Genomic DNA, 16,925 nt, shown 5'->3' on the forward strand with positions numbered 1-16,925 from the left:
AAATGGAAGTCCGTGCTTAGTGTAGGGCTTCAAGTGCCAGGCGCCGTCCTCAGCGCTTTGCGTTCCTTAGCTAGCGTTCGGTCCTGATGTGGGGGGTGGGTGCAGAGGTCCACAGGGCAAAGAGGTTGCCCAGGTGGCAGAGCTGGAGAGGGGTTGTACCTAGGGGCAAAGAACGCCCCTGCGCATAACCGGTAGGCCCCAGCCAGCGCTAGTCAGGGAAGTGGTGGCCCCAGGTGGTACAAAAAGCAGATTGTCACTGTCCAGCCCCCCCAAAAGAAGAGGCTAGTTATTATTCACAGAAGCCCTGAAAAGTCAGATGCCTCAATTTTAAAACTGAGTTCAGTCAAAGGCTTAACTCAGGAGAGCTAGGCAGAAGGAAAATTAGCAATTTAACTTTTAAACAAGCAAAAACCAACTAAAAATTTTAAAAGTTTCTTTTTTCTTTTTTTTTTTTCTTCCATTTTAGGTCCATTTCTGCAGCATACGAAAGTTCCCAGGCTAGGGGTCATATTGGAGCTGCAGCTGCTGGCCTACACCACAGCCATAGCAACACAGAAGCTGAGCCTCATCTGCGACCTATGTCACAGCTCATGGGGATCCTTAACCCAGTGAGCGAGGCCAGGGATCGAACTTGCATCCTCATGGATGCTAATCAGATTTGTAACCTGCTGAGCCACAATGGGATTCCTAAAGAGTTTTTCATAATCAATGAAAGAAAGACAACTCAATAGAAAAATGAGGAAAGGATATAAACAATTCACAGAACAAATACAACTGATCCAAAAAAGAACCTGGTAAAAGAATCTAAATCTCACTAATTAGAGAAGTTCAAATTTAAATTTAATAAGAAGCATGTGTGTGTGTGTGTGTTCACTTAAGATTTACAATTCTTTCAAAAATTACTAATAAGGTATTAATATGCAGGGGAGATAAGTTAAGATAAACACCCATATATACTGTTGGTAATAGTTTATTACAACATTTTTAGTGTATAATTTGGCCATGTCTCCCAGCATTTTAGGTGTTTACATCCCATGACCCAGCAGTCTCTCAAGAACTCATTCCACAGGTAGGACTTATATGATATAACAATATGCAAGAATATTCATTGTGGCATCGTTTAGATGGCAAATAATTGAAAAAATCTAATCATTAAAGGGCAAGAAGTTTATGAGGTATCTACAAATATAACACAGTACACATCTATATGGACTGATTTGCAAATATGCCCTTAGTATAATTATGGCAATGAGGTGAGAAAAAAAGTTGTAGAAGAATGTGTGGGTTGCAATCTCCCTCTCTTATTTTTTAAAAATTTTTGTTTATTTAGAGTTATTTTTGGTCATGCCTTTGGCATGTGCAAGTTCCTAGGCCAGGAATCAAACCTGTGTCACAGCAGTGACCCAAGCTGCTGAAGTGACGGTGATGGATCCTTAACCCACTGCACCATAAGGGAACTCCCCAATCTCATTTTTGTTCTTAAGAGCATATTTGTATGGTTATATTTATCTATGTGAATGATAGCAGCATATTTCATAGAAGGGTCTAGAATTGAAGAAGCAAGCTGGGGAACTTAGTCTGAAGTTGCTTGCAAAGGAAGTAATCTATTTTATTTAGATCGTAAATATATTGGGATTGGTTTTGAGATAGTTAAGAAACTTTTAAGGGAGTATGGTGTTTATCTCATTCATGTCATATGCTTTGCTGTCCCTGGGGGGAAAAAGCCTGGAAAAAAAAAGTGCATCAAAGCCACTCAAATTACTAGGGATTACCTCTGAGGATCCACGGATGCAATGAGGGACACACACACTTCATTCCACTTTGTAATTATCCAGGTCTCAGCACTGCACACTCCCTGAACTTAACTCACCTACAGAGGGAAAAAAAATCAGCATCATGTCAGAATTTTCACCAGAAACCATGCAAGGAAGAAGACAGGGGGGTGAAGTTCAGTTTTGAAAGAAAAAAAAACAAAACACTGACCTAGAATTTTGTACCCAGCATTTGTATCCTTCAAAAGTACAGACTTTCTCAGGTAAACAAAAATATAAGGAATTTTGTCACCAGTAGATCCACTTTGCACGAAATATTTTAAAAAGTTCTTCAGAGAGAAGGAAACGGATAAGTGTCAGAAGTTTGGATCTGTGTAAAGGGAAGAGAGTCGAAGAAGAAATAAGTGTTAGGTTGTTCTCGGAAGCCCTCACCGTTGACAGTGTTGAATGTTACTTGAACTCCAAGCTTCTAGTGCAGATTGATCCATCTCCAATGTTTTGTGTTCAGAGAAAAGGCTCGAAAGGAATCCATCCTCCCCATAGGATTAGTTAAGACCCACAGGAGCCCCTTGATTACTTAGGAAAAGACCAGACACAGACCTTCCACATTCATTCTTTGCCTCTTAAATGAGCTGAGCTACTTTGTCCCCACTGATCAGGGGGAACAAAATGTGTGTTGGTCAACCTTTGGCGAAGCTGCTCTCCTGCCCCAGGTGGCTGAACTTTGCCCATCCTCAGCCTGAGTCAGCTGGCAGCCCCTCCTGAGAACCGGCTGGCCCCTGGCAGAACATTCTTTGATCTCCCATCCAGTCATACTCTCCTTCCCCCACCCATCCACAACTGTCTTCCCACCTTATTTACTCCTTTTATAAGAGGAAAACCCATTTTGCCTAATTCTGGAGATGCTTGCAGATCTTCAGGTCAGAACACTACCTACCTCCATGGCCCCCTCCCCCTCACCCCCTCTCAATCATCCATTTGAATAAAGGCCTCCCCTTCCTAAGTCAGGATTTGTTTCTTATTTGATTGAAATCTTTTCTCTTGTTGGGTTGGCATTTGTTGTGACACCTTTCAAAAAGACTACTCCCCTCACCTCAGCCGAACAAGGGGAATTTTCTCCCTTTTGCACCAGGAAGCTGGTGGGGGGTATCAGAGGTAAGATCCGTGACAACGTGAGGGGTCCTTGCTTAAACTGTTAGTCCATTGTCAGCTTCCAGCACTTTGTTGCAGGCACCGCATAAGCTCCCCTATCTGCTCCTGGCCCCAGTGGCTTCTGCAGGGAGGCTGGTCTGTGTGGTTGTGTTCTCTGTTCTTAACCCTCCCCTCTTCAGGGTGGTTCTTTGTCTTGGGATCTCAATTCTCTGATGAAACTAAGAAAAGTCATTGAGTTTGTTTGTCCAGCTTTCTTTTTTCTTTCTTTTTTTTTTTTCCCAGGGCCGCACTAAGGAATATGAAAGTTCCCAGGCTAGGGGTCAAATTGGAACTCCAGCTCCCAGCCTACACCACAGCCACAGCAACTCAGAATCCTTGACCCACGAAGCGAGGCCAGGGATCGAACCTGTGTCCTCATGGATACTAGTTGGGTTTGTTTCCGCTGAGCCACAATGGGAGCTCCCTGTCCAGCTCTTTTCTCCTTCCGAAGGATGGAGACATGACTTCACAGTTTTTGTTTTGTCTTTACACTTAAATAATGCTTTAAATTCCCACAAGAATTATACACTAATAGCCTATGAATTCACCTGTTCTTTTCAGATAACACAAACATTAAAAAATGTGTGTAAGCTGTGTCCCATCTCTGGATTTGTTTTCCCCATTTAATGTGAGCGATCTTCCCCTAAAAAAAAAAAAAGAATTGACATTTTCCAAAGAGACCCCAAAGTTAAGTGTTTCACTACTAACCTTTGCTAGTTAGCCAAATTTTTTTTGAAGGAGAGGTTTTAAGGACGTTCTTCTCTCGTCTTTCATTTAGTGCACAGTTATTACATTAAATGTAAACTCAGCTGTTTTATATAAGTGCCTTTGTGGTGTTTATGGGAAGAGGGGATTAGCGTTTATTGCAAATTATCATGCCCCAAGGACTGCTCAGTCCTCAAGCTTTGACACGCACCTGAAGAAGCTCAAGCTCCAGCTTAAATGCACATTCTGGCTCAGTTGGTCCAGGGCGGGGCCTGAGGTTCAGCATTTCTCACTGGGTGATGCCCGGGTGCTGGTCTCACTTGCCTCTGTTAATCCGCGTTTATGGGTGAGTCCTCTGAGGTTGGAGATTGGAGAGCATCACAGCTAGTCCGTATTTAGATCCGGCAAAGGGATCCCTGCAGGTAACTCTCCCCTCTGCCCCACAGTCACAGCTGTTTGTTTAGATCCTCTTTAGGACACTGTTGTTAGTCGGATTGCACCCCCCCCCAACATACTCAAGTCCTAACCCTGCTCCCGTATGTGTGAATGTGATCGTTTTTGGAAATAGAATCATTTTAGATATAATCAGGTGAAGATGAGCTCAAACTGGAGTGGTTGGGGCGCTAAATCCAATACGATGGATGTCCTTGTAAGAAGAGGGTGACAGGGACACGCAGAGACAGAGAGACTGGAAGGATGCAGCCAAAGCACAGGAACCCCAAGGATTGACAGCCGCCACTGGAAGATGGGGAAGGGTCTCCCTAGGGCTTCAGAGAGGATGTGGCTGTGCCCACCTCTTAGTATAGGACATCTTGACTCCATCACTGTGAGACAATAGAGTTGTGTATGTTTTAAGTCTCCAAGTTAGAGTTTTTACAGCAGTCATAGGAGGCGAATAGAAACAACACCATGCCTCGGTTTTCCCGGTCTGAGTGCGTCCAGCTGCATTGTCATCAACACATTCAGTGCTGCTGAGAGCCCGTCTTCACACCAACACAAGCTCTCATCCTGCTTTGTTTGCTTAGCTTAAGAAAACTAGAAAAAAAAATGTTTACATTGTAAGTAAATCAGCCATATTTTACTTTTTTTTTCATATTGTACCCTAGAGCAGAGAAATCTCCAGTTTGCTTTTTTTTTTCAAATACTTTTAAAGGTCTATTTTTCAATGACAACAAAAAAATTTTCTCCACAGGAAAAAATCTTGTATACATATGATTAATTGCTTAGATATTTGCTTGGGAACTGTACTGCTAAGCAAGTGTTTATCATCTGAAAATCTCATGACATTTTAAAAAAGAAAACCGTTTTAGGATTGCCTTATATTTGTTCTTCAAAAAAATCTATGCTGCAGAAAGTTAAAATTCAGAACCAAGTTTTACTTCATTTCTCTTCCTGAATGAAGTGCAGTGTTCTGGCTTTAGTTAGCCTCACACGAAGGTAAAATAGACTAGGAACCATTTTTTCCTCTTTGCTCCCCCCTTAAAAGTTCTTAGTAGCAGGGAACAACAGTGTCCATATTCCTGCTGCTGTGTAACAAACAACCCCAAAACCCAGTGGCATAAAACACCCATTTTATTATGTTTGGAGATTCTGTGGGTCAGGAATTCAGGCCTGTAATGTGGGAATGGCTTGTCCTGCTCTGCAGTGTCTGGGGCTCAACTGGGAAGACTCAGTGACCATTGGAACCTCAGCTGTCAGCTGTACCACGTACACATGGCCTGGGCTTCCTCACAACTTGGCTGCCTGGTGGCAGCTCAGTGCTGCAAATGTCAGTGACCCAGGAGAACAAGCGAGGCGGGAGCTACCCAGCCTTTTCTCATGTACCTTCAGAAGCTGTGTCACTCACTTCTGCTCCATCCTATTCAGTATAGGTGAGTCACTGAGGTTGGCCCAGATTTAAGGGGAGGAGACATCACCTCTTGAAGTGAGTTCACAGAATGTGCAGAGGTCTAAAAATCTGAGAATTCTGTTGTCGCTCAGCGGGTTAAGAACGCAACATAAGGAGTTCCCATTGTGGCTCAGTGGTTAATGAACCAGACTAGTATCCATGAGGACTCGGGTTCAATCCCTGGCCTTGTTCAGTGGGTTAAGGATCCAGCATTTTCTTCCTCCCGTTTCTTTTCAAATACTCATGATCAAATTTTAAAATAAGGATGAAAAACCGCATTAGCAACAAGTTCCTTGCTTTATCAGATGCTAAAATGTTTTTTATATAGCTAACAGTAAGTGGATTTAGGCCAAGTTTAAAGAGACAGATGAATGGGTCAGAATAGAAATGGAAGAACCGTTCTTGCCCCAAACAAAGCCCAGTCCCTGAATTGGACTAGCTAGTCCCTAGGTCTAGATCCGATTCCCTCTTATGCCTGCCTTTACCCCCCTCATCTGCACAGTTAATTTTTTCTTTTTCTGGGGTTACCTGATCAGGGTGCAAACATGCTGAATTCGCTTTCATTAAAAAAACAAAACAAAACAAAACACACACACAGAAAAACGGGGTCCCTGGTTCCACACATTTCTCCAAGCAGTCTCTGAACACCTATTTCTGTCTCTTGGCTCCACTTTTATTCTTTTTGCCCTGAACTCTCTTTAGCCAGAAGCCCTGCTCCTCTACTGCCGTAGCCCCATCCTTGTTGCCCATGATCCTGAGCTCACAGAACCCAATAGTCCATGTGCAGTCTTGACCTTAGTCGCCCCTCAACAGCTTGAAGGAGCAGATCCTTCCTTCCCTCTTAAAATGCTCTCTGTCCTCTGAGGGCACCACACCCCGTCCTCCCTCCCAGCTCACTCCTGTGCATTCTCCTCTCCCCCGGGCCCTCTGATTATCTTCACTCTCTCCCAGGAGATCCCCCAGGCCCTGCATGCCACCGGGCAGCTAATGACCCTCCCAAACGTGTATTTCCAGCCTGAACTCCCCTGAGGTCCAGACCTGCGTATCCAACCAGTGTCACTGCTTGCATAGGTATCAAGGATGTCACCCTGAACTCGTTCAAAACAAAACTCCCTGATGTTCCGTATGGAACTTTCTGTATCCCCTATTTTTCCCACCTCAATTGTTCAGGCCAGCCCCAAATTCTCTCCATTCCCCTCATGTCCAGCAAATCACCGAGTCCTATGAGCTCTAACAGTTTCATAGCTTGAATCTGATCCCTTCTTGGTACCTCCAGCCTTAGTCTCTCTTGGATGACTCCAGTGCTTCTTACCTGGCCTCCTGGTCCTGCTGCTCTATCTCTTGGTCAGTTTTCCACACGGCTGTAAAGGTGCCGATTTAAGTAATGTAAATCAGCCCACACTCCCTAGGTAAAGAATCTTCATTCATGGCCTGCAGTGAGCCCCAGTCTCTGAACTTCTGCTTGTAAATGTCGGTCCAGCTGCTTTGGCCTCTTTGCTCTTCTCCACCAAATAACAAACCTGATTCTACCTCAGGGTCTTTGCACCTCCTGTTGCTCTATCCCCAGACTTTCACAGGTTTACTCCCTCAGTACCTTTGGGGCTCCCTTTTATTGTTCATGTTGCTTTTGCTTTCAGGTGTCTATCAAACATCAGTCCTCAGACTCCTCTCCGACCACTTTTGCTAACATAGCTCTGCTGTCCTCCTTTCCATGCCATCTCTCCACAGCGTGACTGTGCCTCATTTCTCTTCCTGCTGATTGCAGTTTCTTCATTGTCTGCCTGCGACTTGAACAAAAGCTCAAAAGTCAGGGACCATGTCCATCTCACTCAGTGCTGTGTACTTTGTGCCTAAAACAGTGCCTAGGACATAGTATTTGCTCAGTAAAATTTGGTGGCATGAATAAATGAATAAAAATTCAGAAACAAACTGATTTTTATATAAAGATTTGTTTTACAATGAAAGTGGTATTATGTAATAGTGGATAAGTCATTAATGTTTATTTATTGGTATTAGGATAACTAGCTAACTTACCATTTGGGAAAAGATAAATTTTACGTCTTGCTTCTTTGTAAATAAATAGGTAAATAAATATGATGAATTATAATTGTAAATTTATGTTTGAAATTTATGTTTTTATGTTTTGTGCTCTCTGGCACGCATTTTCTTTTTTTTATTTACATTTTAAACATTTGAAGATAGAAAACAAAACTATACTAATGCTTTAACAATATACATTTTCTCACATGTATATTTTGGATGATTGTTTAAACATGACCCTGAGGAAAAAGTGTTAGGAGAAAATATTACTGAATTTTAATAAATAAGAACTTAAATCTTCCTATGACAAATCTTTAGAAACAATATTCAGAATTAAATGACCTGGTAAAAAAGATTTCAACATATGTTACAAAGACCAGTAGCCTTAATATATACAGTGAGCTTATAAATCAATAAGAAAAGTGAATATCTCAGGAGGCAAAGGGCATGAATAAATACTTCACTAAATAAAGATAAATATTAACTTTTTCACTTATAATTAAAGGTATACATTTAAACAATATAATCCTATTTTTCTCTTATCATATAATGAACATTTTTTAAATGCTAAAGTCAATTTTTGTTTTGGTAGGGGGAAATGAGTTCCTACACACAGCAAGTTTAAACTAGTACAACTTTTCTGGATAGTAACTTACACTGCTAAAGCTTTTTTAAAAATACAAATCAATCAAACTCAAATTTATGCTTCTTAGAATTGTGTTTGTAAAGTAAAAAAATTGGAATACAATATATAAATCAAAAAAGGGGTTATAATATTATATCCATAAAAGGAATGTAATGAAATCACTATGAAATCATTATATAGATATGTAATACTCATACAGAAAGGTCTAATATTTAGTAAAAAAAATTATGCATGTTGAAAAGCACAAAACATAAAAATAGTAGTTGGTACATTTGCTTTATTTTTTATCAATTAATATGTAAATATGCTCTTGTTGAAAATATTCAAATAATATGGATAAAGCATCTCTCTTGGCATTTTCTTTCCCAAAGATAACATCTATTTATTTGTTGCATGTGCCTTTAAATTTTTTCTTATGCTTGTTGAATATATTATTTTGTTTATTTTATATATATATATATATATTTTTTTTTTTTTTTTTGCCTTTTCTAGGGCCGCACCTGCAGCACATGGAGGTTCCCAGGCTAGAGGTCTAATTGGAGCTGTAGCTGTTGGCCTACGCCAGAGCCACAGCAACACGGGATCCGAGCCAAGTCTGTGACCTACACCACAGCTCATGGCAACGCCAGATCCTTAACCCACTGAGCAAGGCCAGGGATGGAACCCTCAACCTCATGGTTCCTAGTCGGATTTGTTAACCACTGAGCCATGACAGGAACTCCATATTTTGTTTAATTTTTTGAAGGACTTAACCATTTGTCTTGGAGTTTTTTTCTTGTCAGTACATACATATTTACCTCATGCTTTGAATGCTGTATACCATTCCAGAATACACGTACAGGATTGTTATTGAATTATTTTCCTTTAATAATTCTACTTCTTCACCCAACAAAAGCATATGTGCCTGCACTATGCTAGGTCCTGTAGACAAAGCAATGACAAGAAGACAGGGCACCTGGCCTCAGAAGCCACTCTACTTGGGATGTTCCATTTGGGGACTAGAATTGGAGGATCCCAGAGGCCTGATTCAAGTTTATTGCCTTTTCCAAAAAAAATTAAAGTTCTTTTTTTCTGGTTCTCCAACCTCCTGGAAACTGCCTCTGCAAATGTCCTTCTCGTACAAATCCTGCTTTGATTAAAAAAGCCTATACATCTCTGACTGGCAGCACCACCAAAACCAGTGCCACTGGCTCATTAACACCTTCTTTCTGGTAACCTTGAATGTGGTGTGTGTTTGCAGAGGGAAGGAAGGCTGGGGATGGGGTCAGGGGGAAAGGCATGGGGCACGGAGAAGGGTAGCACCAGCGGCCTTTGAAAGCCTGGCGCATGGCAGGAAACATTTTTTTTCAAGATTCACCTGTATGATATCTGAATGCTAGAGCAAAACCCGAGGCTACCCGGAAATTGAAGTATGATTTCTCTTATTTGCTTGGATGAATATGGACTCCAGCTCATTTTCAAATGACTGACTTTTCTTGCAGTTGCTTAAGTTTGTTTCATAAAAGTTGGTTCCACCTGATAGTGACAGGATTGAAATGCAAAGTCATGCGTGCTTAGGGGCAATTTATATCTGGGGAAAGTCGTTATTATTTTTGCCTCAACCGGCTATATATCATGCTGGGCGCTCCTACTGCCAAGAGTCTGAGATCATTTTATTTTAAATGTGGGGCCCCTTGGTTGGTCTCTGCAGGCGTGGGGGTGGCTGTGTGGGTGGATATGTGCGTGTGTGCTTTTGTGCGCATTTATTTTGAAAACGTAGGAGTGGGATTAAAAGCAAAACTTTATCTCAGTTGAGAGGAATAAGATTTATCGTTACTATTGCCCAGACCCCTTTCTCATTTCCACAATTAGAACCCCCAAGAAGGACAGACAGTTCATCTTAATACAAAGGGATAAGCAATAAACACGCACAAACAGCGGGGAATAAACTATGTCAGATGCGCCATGAACTCAGCATTTTTACAAGTTGGAACCTGAAAGCAATATGGTAACTAGTTGCTTTTGAACAGGGATGGAATCTGGAATCTTTCTAAAGATTTCTAGAAGGGGGTATCAAGAGGTAAGCCAAAGGAAGCAGCAGATGTGGTGGCAGATAAGGGACAGGCCCGGGCTGGAAAGGGAGGAATGGTTGAAAGTCTATATAGAGCAGTCACATCTGCCACCAGGCACCAGCCCCCAGATGTTTGCAGGAGGCCATTGGAGGCAGCGGGGATGGTGGAAATAGGAAAGATGGAAACAAATATTTTATGACAGAAACATGAGTAATTTACGTTACAGCCAAATGTGATTTTGTTCATAATGTAACTTTTTTTGGATTAAGGAACTAGTTGTTTGCTTTTACTTTAAGCATGTGAGGTATGTTGGGTATATTGTGCATATGTTGTGTGTGTATGTGGTGTGTTTTGTATGCTGTGGTGTGTCTGGATATTGTGTGGTATGTTTGGTGTGTGTTAAGTATATTATGTGTGTTGTGTGTCAGTATGTGGGATATGTGGAGTGTGCATGTTGTGTGTGAGTATGTGGAGTGGAATATATTGTATATGTTCTGAGTGTTGTGTATGTGGTATGTGTGGTGTGTGTGTTGTGTGTGTGTGGCATCTACAGCCTTAGCTCTTCTACAAGGGCATTCTTTTCATTTTAATCAATCCTCCAACTTTCCCTAAAAGCTCTATGCACAATTTCAGTTTCTTAATATGTACCTTGATTGAAATATATTTTTCATTCTTTCCTCCTGTGATTTATTCAATAAGGAAACACAGGCCCTGAATGAAGCATTAGACCAGATGGACTTAATAGATATTTACAGGACATTCCATCCAAAAGCAACAGAATACACATTCTTCTCAAGTGCACATGGAACATTCTCTATTTTTTTTTTATTTTAATGATTTTTTTCCCATTATAGCTGGTTTACAGTATTCTGTTGATTTTCTACAGTACAGCAAGGTGACCCAGTCACACATACATGTGTACATTCTTTTTTCTCACATTATCATGCTCCATCATAAGAGACTAGATATAGTTCTCAGTGCTATACAGCAGGATCTCATTGCTCAGCCATTCTAAAGGCAATGGTTTGCATCTATTAACCACAAATTCTCAGTCCATCCCACTGCCTCCCCCTCCCCCTTGGCAACCACAAGTCTTTTCTCCAAGTCTGTTCTCCTTCTGTGGGAAGGTTCATTTGTGCCATGTATTAGATACCAGATATAAGTGATATCATATGGTATTTGTCTTCCTCTTTCTGACTTACTTCACTCAGTATGAGAGTCTCTGGTTCCATCCATGTTGCTGCAAATGGCCAGCCTCAAGCCTGCCCTCTCCATGATGTCCTCCTTGATTTTACCCGGCCTTGTCTTCTGCGCCTTTCGCTTGTACTGCTCCAGTGCTTAGCCTATGTGGCCTAGGATTGTTGTCTTACTTTAAGTGAGTGTATTTTCTGTCTACCTTGGACCTGTGTCCTACATTTTTGTTTTATTATACTAATTTCTACATAAATACATGAGCCATATTCATTTTACCTGACTTCACAACAATTTGACTGTAGAAAAGCGTGGGAGGCCGTTTTTAGGAGGCAGGGGTGGACTGCCAATCATAGGAAGTATAATTTTACATTCATCCTTTTACAGTTTATTCCTGTATATGTCTGTGCTCATATAAGATTTAACTTTGGGGAGTTCATATGCTTTTTTAACAGGAAAGTCACCAACAGAACAGACTTTTTTCTCTTTTTTTTTCTTTTTTCTTTCTTTCTTTATTTTGTCTTTTTTTGTCTTTTTAGGGCCACACCCATGGCATATGGAGGTTCCCAGGCTAGGGGTCTAATTGGAGCTATAGCACCAGCCTACGCCACAGTCACAGCAACACCAGATCCAAGGCGCATCTGCGACCTATACCACAGCTCATGGCCACGCCGGATCCTTAACCCACTAAGCAAGGCCAGGGATCAAACCCACAACCTCACGGTTCCTAGTCGGATTCATTTCCGCTATGTCACGACAGGAACTCCTATATATAATTATTCTTAATGGCTGTGAAGAAATTACAAAATTACCATAGCTTATGTAACAATCCCTCATTTAGGCTGTTTAGGCATTTATGCTATTTATGTTTTTACTATTTAAAAGAATATAGTGAAGCTAAATGTAGTTAGATACCTTTTTTTTTTTTTTGCCAGTTTCTTTCTTTGGTGTAGATTGCAAGAGGTGCACTGACTTAGTCGAAAGGATGTCTTTTTAAAGACTTGGCAGGCGCTTGCCAGGTACCCTCTGAGGGTTTTGCCTTCCCACGGGCGGCACTTGGAAGCGTTCATTTCACTGACTGTCAGCCACATCAGGTACCATCTTTTTCATGTTTGCAAACTGGTTGGTGAGACTATGGTTTTTCTTTTCCATTGATTTGTGTGTTTTGATAACTAGTGAGGGGGAATACGTTTTAATGTTCAGTGACTTAGTATCAGATGTTAAAGAAGTGAAGTTCATGAGTCTGGATGAGTGACAGGGTGTTGAGTGGGGAAAGCCTCCAGGGGCCTGGGGAGCTGGGCTCTGGGAATTGGGATCTCAAGGAACAGTAAGAGAGATGCACGAGCAGGCCTGGGGAGACATCGGCCGTGAAGAACCCCCTCCGGGCAGGGTGAGTCAGGGTCCTCGGAGGACACTCAAATGGAGAGTGTCAGTGGGCGGTTTAATACATGGGAGGGTGCAAAAATCTGGGGCTGGAAGTACGATGTAGGAATCACGAGCACACGGGTCTTGGCAAAGATCAGTGGTGCAAATTTAAAAAGTGTCTCACTGCTTTACAACTTTACTAAATCTTTTTTTTTTTTTTTTGGCTGCATCCACAGCATCTAGAAGTTCCCCAGCCAGGGATTGAACCCGTGCCACAGCAGTGACAACACCCGATCCTTAACCACTAGGTCACCAGGGAACTCCACAACTTTACTAAATCTCAAATAATACCTTCTTTCATTTTTTTTTTTTTTGTCTTTTTTTCTTTTTACAGCCGCACCAGTGGCATATGGAAGTTCCAGGGCTAGGGTTCAAATCTGAGCTGCAGCTGCAGGTCTACGTCACAGCCACAGCAACACCAGTTCTGAGCCACATCTGCCATGGTTTGTGGAGGATCCTTAATCCACTGAGTGAGGCCACGATTGAACCCACATCCTCATGGACACTATGTTGGGTTCTTAACCCGCTGAGCCACAAGGAAACTCCCTTCTTTCACTTTTTTGACTCTTAAAAAGTGAGAGGAAAAATCAGGACTTATCTGCTTTTTTGCCATACTGTCCCACTGGCCCTCACAAAGCTGCTTCCTTGCATCCTCCTTTCATGCCCACCCTTGGATGAATGCCCCTCTCCCCTCTAGGTGAACTGCTGTCAGTCTTTCCCAAATCTTACTTTCCAGTGAACATCTCAGTCAAAGGCGATTCCAATAGAGGTGGCTGTGGAGGATGAGCCCTCAAGCCGCCCCTGGGCTTTGAACCCAGGCTAACTCTTGCAGTAAGAGGCATCCGACAACTTTTGTGCCAAGTGCGGGATTCCTCCGCCACCCTCCCTCTGACCACCTACTTCCTCGGTGCTCTCAGCTGCTGCCCCTTTGGCTCCACCTCCTGATTCTAACCCCATCCTGTCCCGGCATCATCACTGCCATGAGCATCTGCAGGCCTCTGTGCGTCCTGATGGACTCTGCTCCCTGTCCATCCTGCTGCAGCTCCCAGGCCCGCCTTTGTACCTGGCCATCTGGCGAGTCTCCTGCTGAGCATTCTGGCCTCCCACAGGTTGTGTAGACACATAACTCCTAAGGATGCTCTCTTGGAGTGGTCGTGAGGGTTTCTTGACCCCTTCCCAGCCCTGCGCAGAGTAGGTGGCAGTTCCTAATGTGTTCACTTCTTGGTCACCACCTGTACCACTCACTCTCTTCAAGCTCACTTGCTCTGGTCCCTTCAGCAGTTTCCACCTCACCCCAGAACGCCACTTCTTTGACCTTACCACTCCCTTCTCAACTCTGATTTCTTCATTCCTTCCCTTGCTAACATACTCAGTTCTCTTACCCTTTTGCCTCTGCTGTAATGTGACAAAATTCTGACTCTGATTAGAGCCACCCTCCAGCCCTGGTTAACCCCTGGACCCAGCCCTCCAGCTCTTCTGCCGCTTCACCTACTAGGAGTCACAAGTTACCTGGGAAAATTATATACCACGTGGAAGGGTTTCCATGAAAATTCACGACCACCAGCCCTTAACACTCCCTCATGTTCTGCTACATTCTCCAAAATATCTCCTGCTTTTCAACTCTTCTTGGAATTTTTAGACCCCCATCTCTCCCCTGCCCTCTGTTTTAGCCTCCAATCTCGACCTCCAAGCTACGAGATGGGAAATCCCTCCTTGTCCCTTGACTAGAGCTACACACCTATCTGTCCCCACATCTTGTCACAGGGGTGCGATGGGGCTGCTCTTTTTCAAAGGCAAGCTCTTTCCTTTATGGTCTGTACCGTCCTCCCCCTCCTGCCTGCTCTAGGCTTTTATTTCTGCTGTTACTCCACCTCTCTCTTTTCATTATCTGTTTCGCCTTCGTCCCTGGCTCATCTCCGTGGGCTGTTTTGTCTCCATCTTTAAAAGGACCTGTTATGGACCTGCCATCCTCCTCTAGCTGCAGCACCATTTCTTTGTTGTTTCACAGCAGAACTTTTTGGAAAACAAGTTGTACATGTTTTGCCGTACCTTTCTCAATCGCTATTTATGTTTCACTTAAAAATTTTTTTAATAGAAGTATAGTTGATTTACAATATTGTGTTAGTTTCTGGTACAGCAAAGTGATTCAGTTATATATAATTCTTTTTCATTATAGGTTATTACAAGATATTGAATATAGTTCCCTGTGCAGTAAAGTAACAACTTACTGTTTATCCATTTCATATGTAGTAGTTTGTATCTACTTTTCACTTTTTAAAATGTGAGATAGGGAGTTCCCTTCATGGCTCAGTGGTTAACAAACCCAAATAGGATCCATGAGGATGTGGGTTCTATCCCTGGCTGCGTTCAGTAGGTAGGTTGAAGATCTGGCATTGCCGTGAGCTGTGGTGTAGGTCTGTGGTGTAGGTAGCTGTGGTGTAGATTCTGCATTGCTGTGGCTATGGTGTAGGTAGGCAGCTGTAGCTATGATTAGACCCCTAGCCTGGGAACTTCCATATGCTGCAGGTGTGGCCCTAAAAAGCAAAAAAAAAAAAAAAAAGAAAAGTGAGGTATTGTGAAATATATTATGCATTCAAGAGTATATAAAATAAACATATTTGTTATATACTTACATATGTTATCTATATAAACATATAATATGACATAAATATTTCTGTAAATATTAGATATATTTAGGTATTCCCATTGCGGCTCAGCTGGTTAAGGACCCAGCCTGGTCTATGTGAGGATGTAGGTTCGATCCCTGGATTTGCTCCGGGGGTTAAGGATTCAGTGTGGCCGTAAGCTGTGGCAAAGATCACAGGTGAGGCTTGGATCCGGAGTTGCTATGGTGTAGGCTGGCAGCTGCAGCTCCAATTCAACTCCCGGCCTGGGAATGTCCATATGCCACAGGTGTAGCCCTAAAAAGAGAAAAAAAAAAAAAGATCTTTGCTTACCTCGAGGTCATAAACATCTTCCCTATTTACCTTAATGTTTCAAAATTTTGCCTTTCACATCTAAGCTTTAATTTATTACCCAAATGCGAATGAGGAAAATGCTCCAGTTAAAATACAGAGATTAGAATTTTAGAAGTCCAATTACATGGTTAAATCGTCAATGTCTAAAATTAATCAATAACTAAAAAATAACCAAAAAGATAAAATTAATCAACAACTTTATCCTACACCTGGAAAATATAAGGACTTAGAAGTTTCATTTTTTTAACTTGTTTTTCTGACTATCAGTCCCTAGTGTTGTCTTACTTTGCCAGTTTTCCTATTTGTTTATTTACTACCATTTTGCCCTTCACGTCTTTATCTTAGGCATTCCATCTGAATCACTGTTTTCTGCCTCTAGACTTTCCTATCTTGAGGGACTGCCAGTGGCAAATGCTCAGTCTTTGAACATGATTTTACTTCGCCCTTGTTCTTAAAAGACAGCTTCACTAGAGTGCAATTTTAGGTTGATAGTTGTTATTTGACAGTATCATTCTTTTGTCTTCTGATTGCCATTGTTGCTGTTGAGATGTTACCTGTAAGTCTAGTTGCCACTCCATTAAGAGTAGTCTTGTTTTTTGTTTTTCTGGTTTTTCGCTCTCAATCTCTCTCTCTCTCTCTCTCTCTTTTTGGCAGCACCCAAGGCATATGGAAATTCCTGGGCCAGGGTGCAAATCTGAGCTGAAGCTGTGACCTATTCTGCAGCTTGGCAATGTTGGATCCTTAACCCCATGTACCAGGCTGGGGATCAAACCTGTGTCTCAGCAGTGACCTGAGCTGCTGCAGAGACAACACTGGACCCTTAACCTGCTGTGCCACAGTGGGAACTCCTCAATCTCTCTCTTTTAAATAATCTGCTTTTCTTGGAGTTCCCTGATGGCTCAGCAGGTTAAGAACTGGGTTCAATCCCTGGCCTGGGAACTACCACATGCTAGGTGTGCAGCAAATAAAATAAAATAAGATAAAAATCTGTTTTTCTTTTTGTCATTGGTGTCCTTCAGCTTTTCTATGATGTGTCCA

General features: G+C 42.2%; 2 long non-coding RNA genes across 26 annotated transcripts in view; one reads left to right on the plus strand and one right to left on the minus strand.

The window, feature by feature from the left end:
• Positions 1-16,925, plus strand: part of LOC110255853 (uncharacterized) — a 386,752-nt gene that overhangs the window by 449 nt on the left and 369,378 nt on the right. For 8 of the 24 annotated variants that reach the window (XR_014819927.1, XR_014819928.1, XR_014819924.1 and 5 more), the window contains exon 2: positions 1,014-1,069. The exons of the other annotated variants lie outside the window; for them this stretch is intronic. This is a non-coding gene — a long non-coding RNA (uncharacterized LOC110255853). The remainder of the gene's footprint in view (positions 1-1,013; positions 1,070-16,925) is intronic. 24 annotated transcript variants of the gene reach the window in all.
• The window catches only part of LOC146398712 (uncharacterized), a 28,025-nt gene continuing 12,056 nt past the window's right edge, over positions 957-16,925 (minus strand). The window contains exons 5-8 of one of the 2 annotated variants that reach the window (XR_014819933.1): positions 4,463-4,703; positions 3,880-4,023; positions 1,984-2,142; positions 957-1,870 (exon numbers count right to left, since the gene is read on the minus strand). This is a non-coding gene — a long non-coding RNA (uncharacterized LOC146398712). The remainder of the gene's footprint in view (positions 1,871-1,983; positions 2,143-3,879; positions 4,024-4,462; positions 4,704-16,925) is intronic. The other variant, XR_014819932.1, reaches the window with a different exon arrangement.

The sequence above is a fragment of the Sus scrofa genome, chromosome 11 (assembly GCF_054392235.1).
Source record: "Sus scrofa isolate SSC_HxYL_T2T_F1_AM1 chromosome 11, Sscrofa_HxYL_maternal_Yorkshire_Landrace_v2.0, whole genome shotgun sequence".
Lineage (NCBI taxonomy): Eukaryota > Metazoa > Chordata > Mammalia > Artiodactyla > Suidae > Sus > Sus scrofa.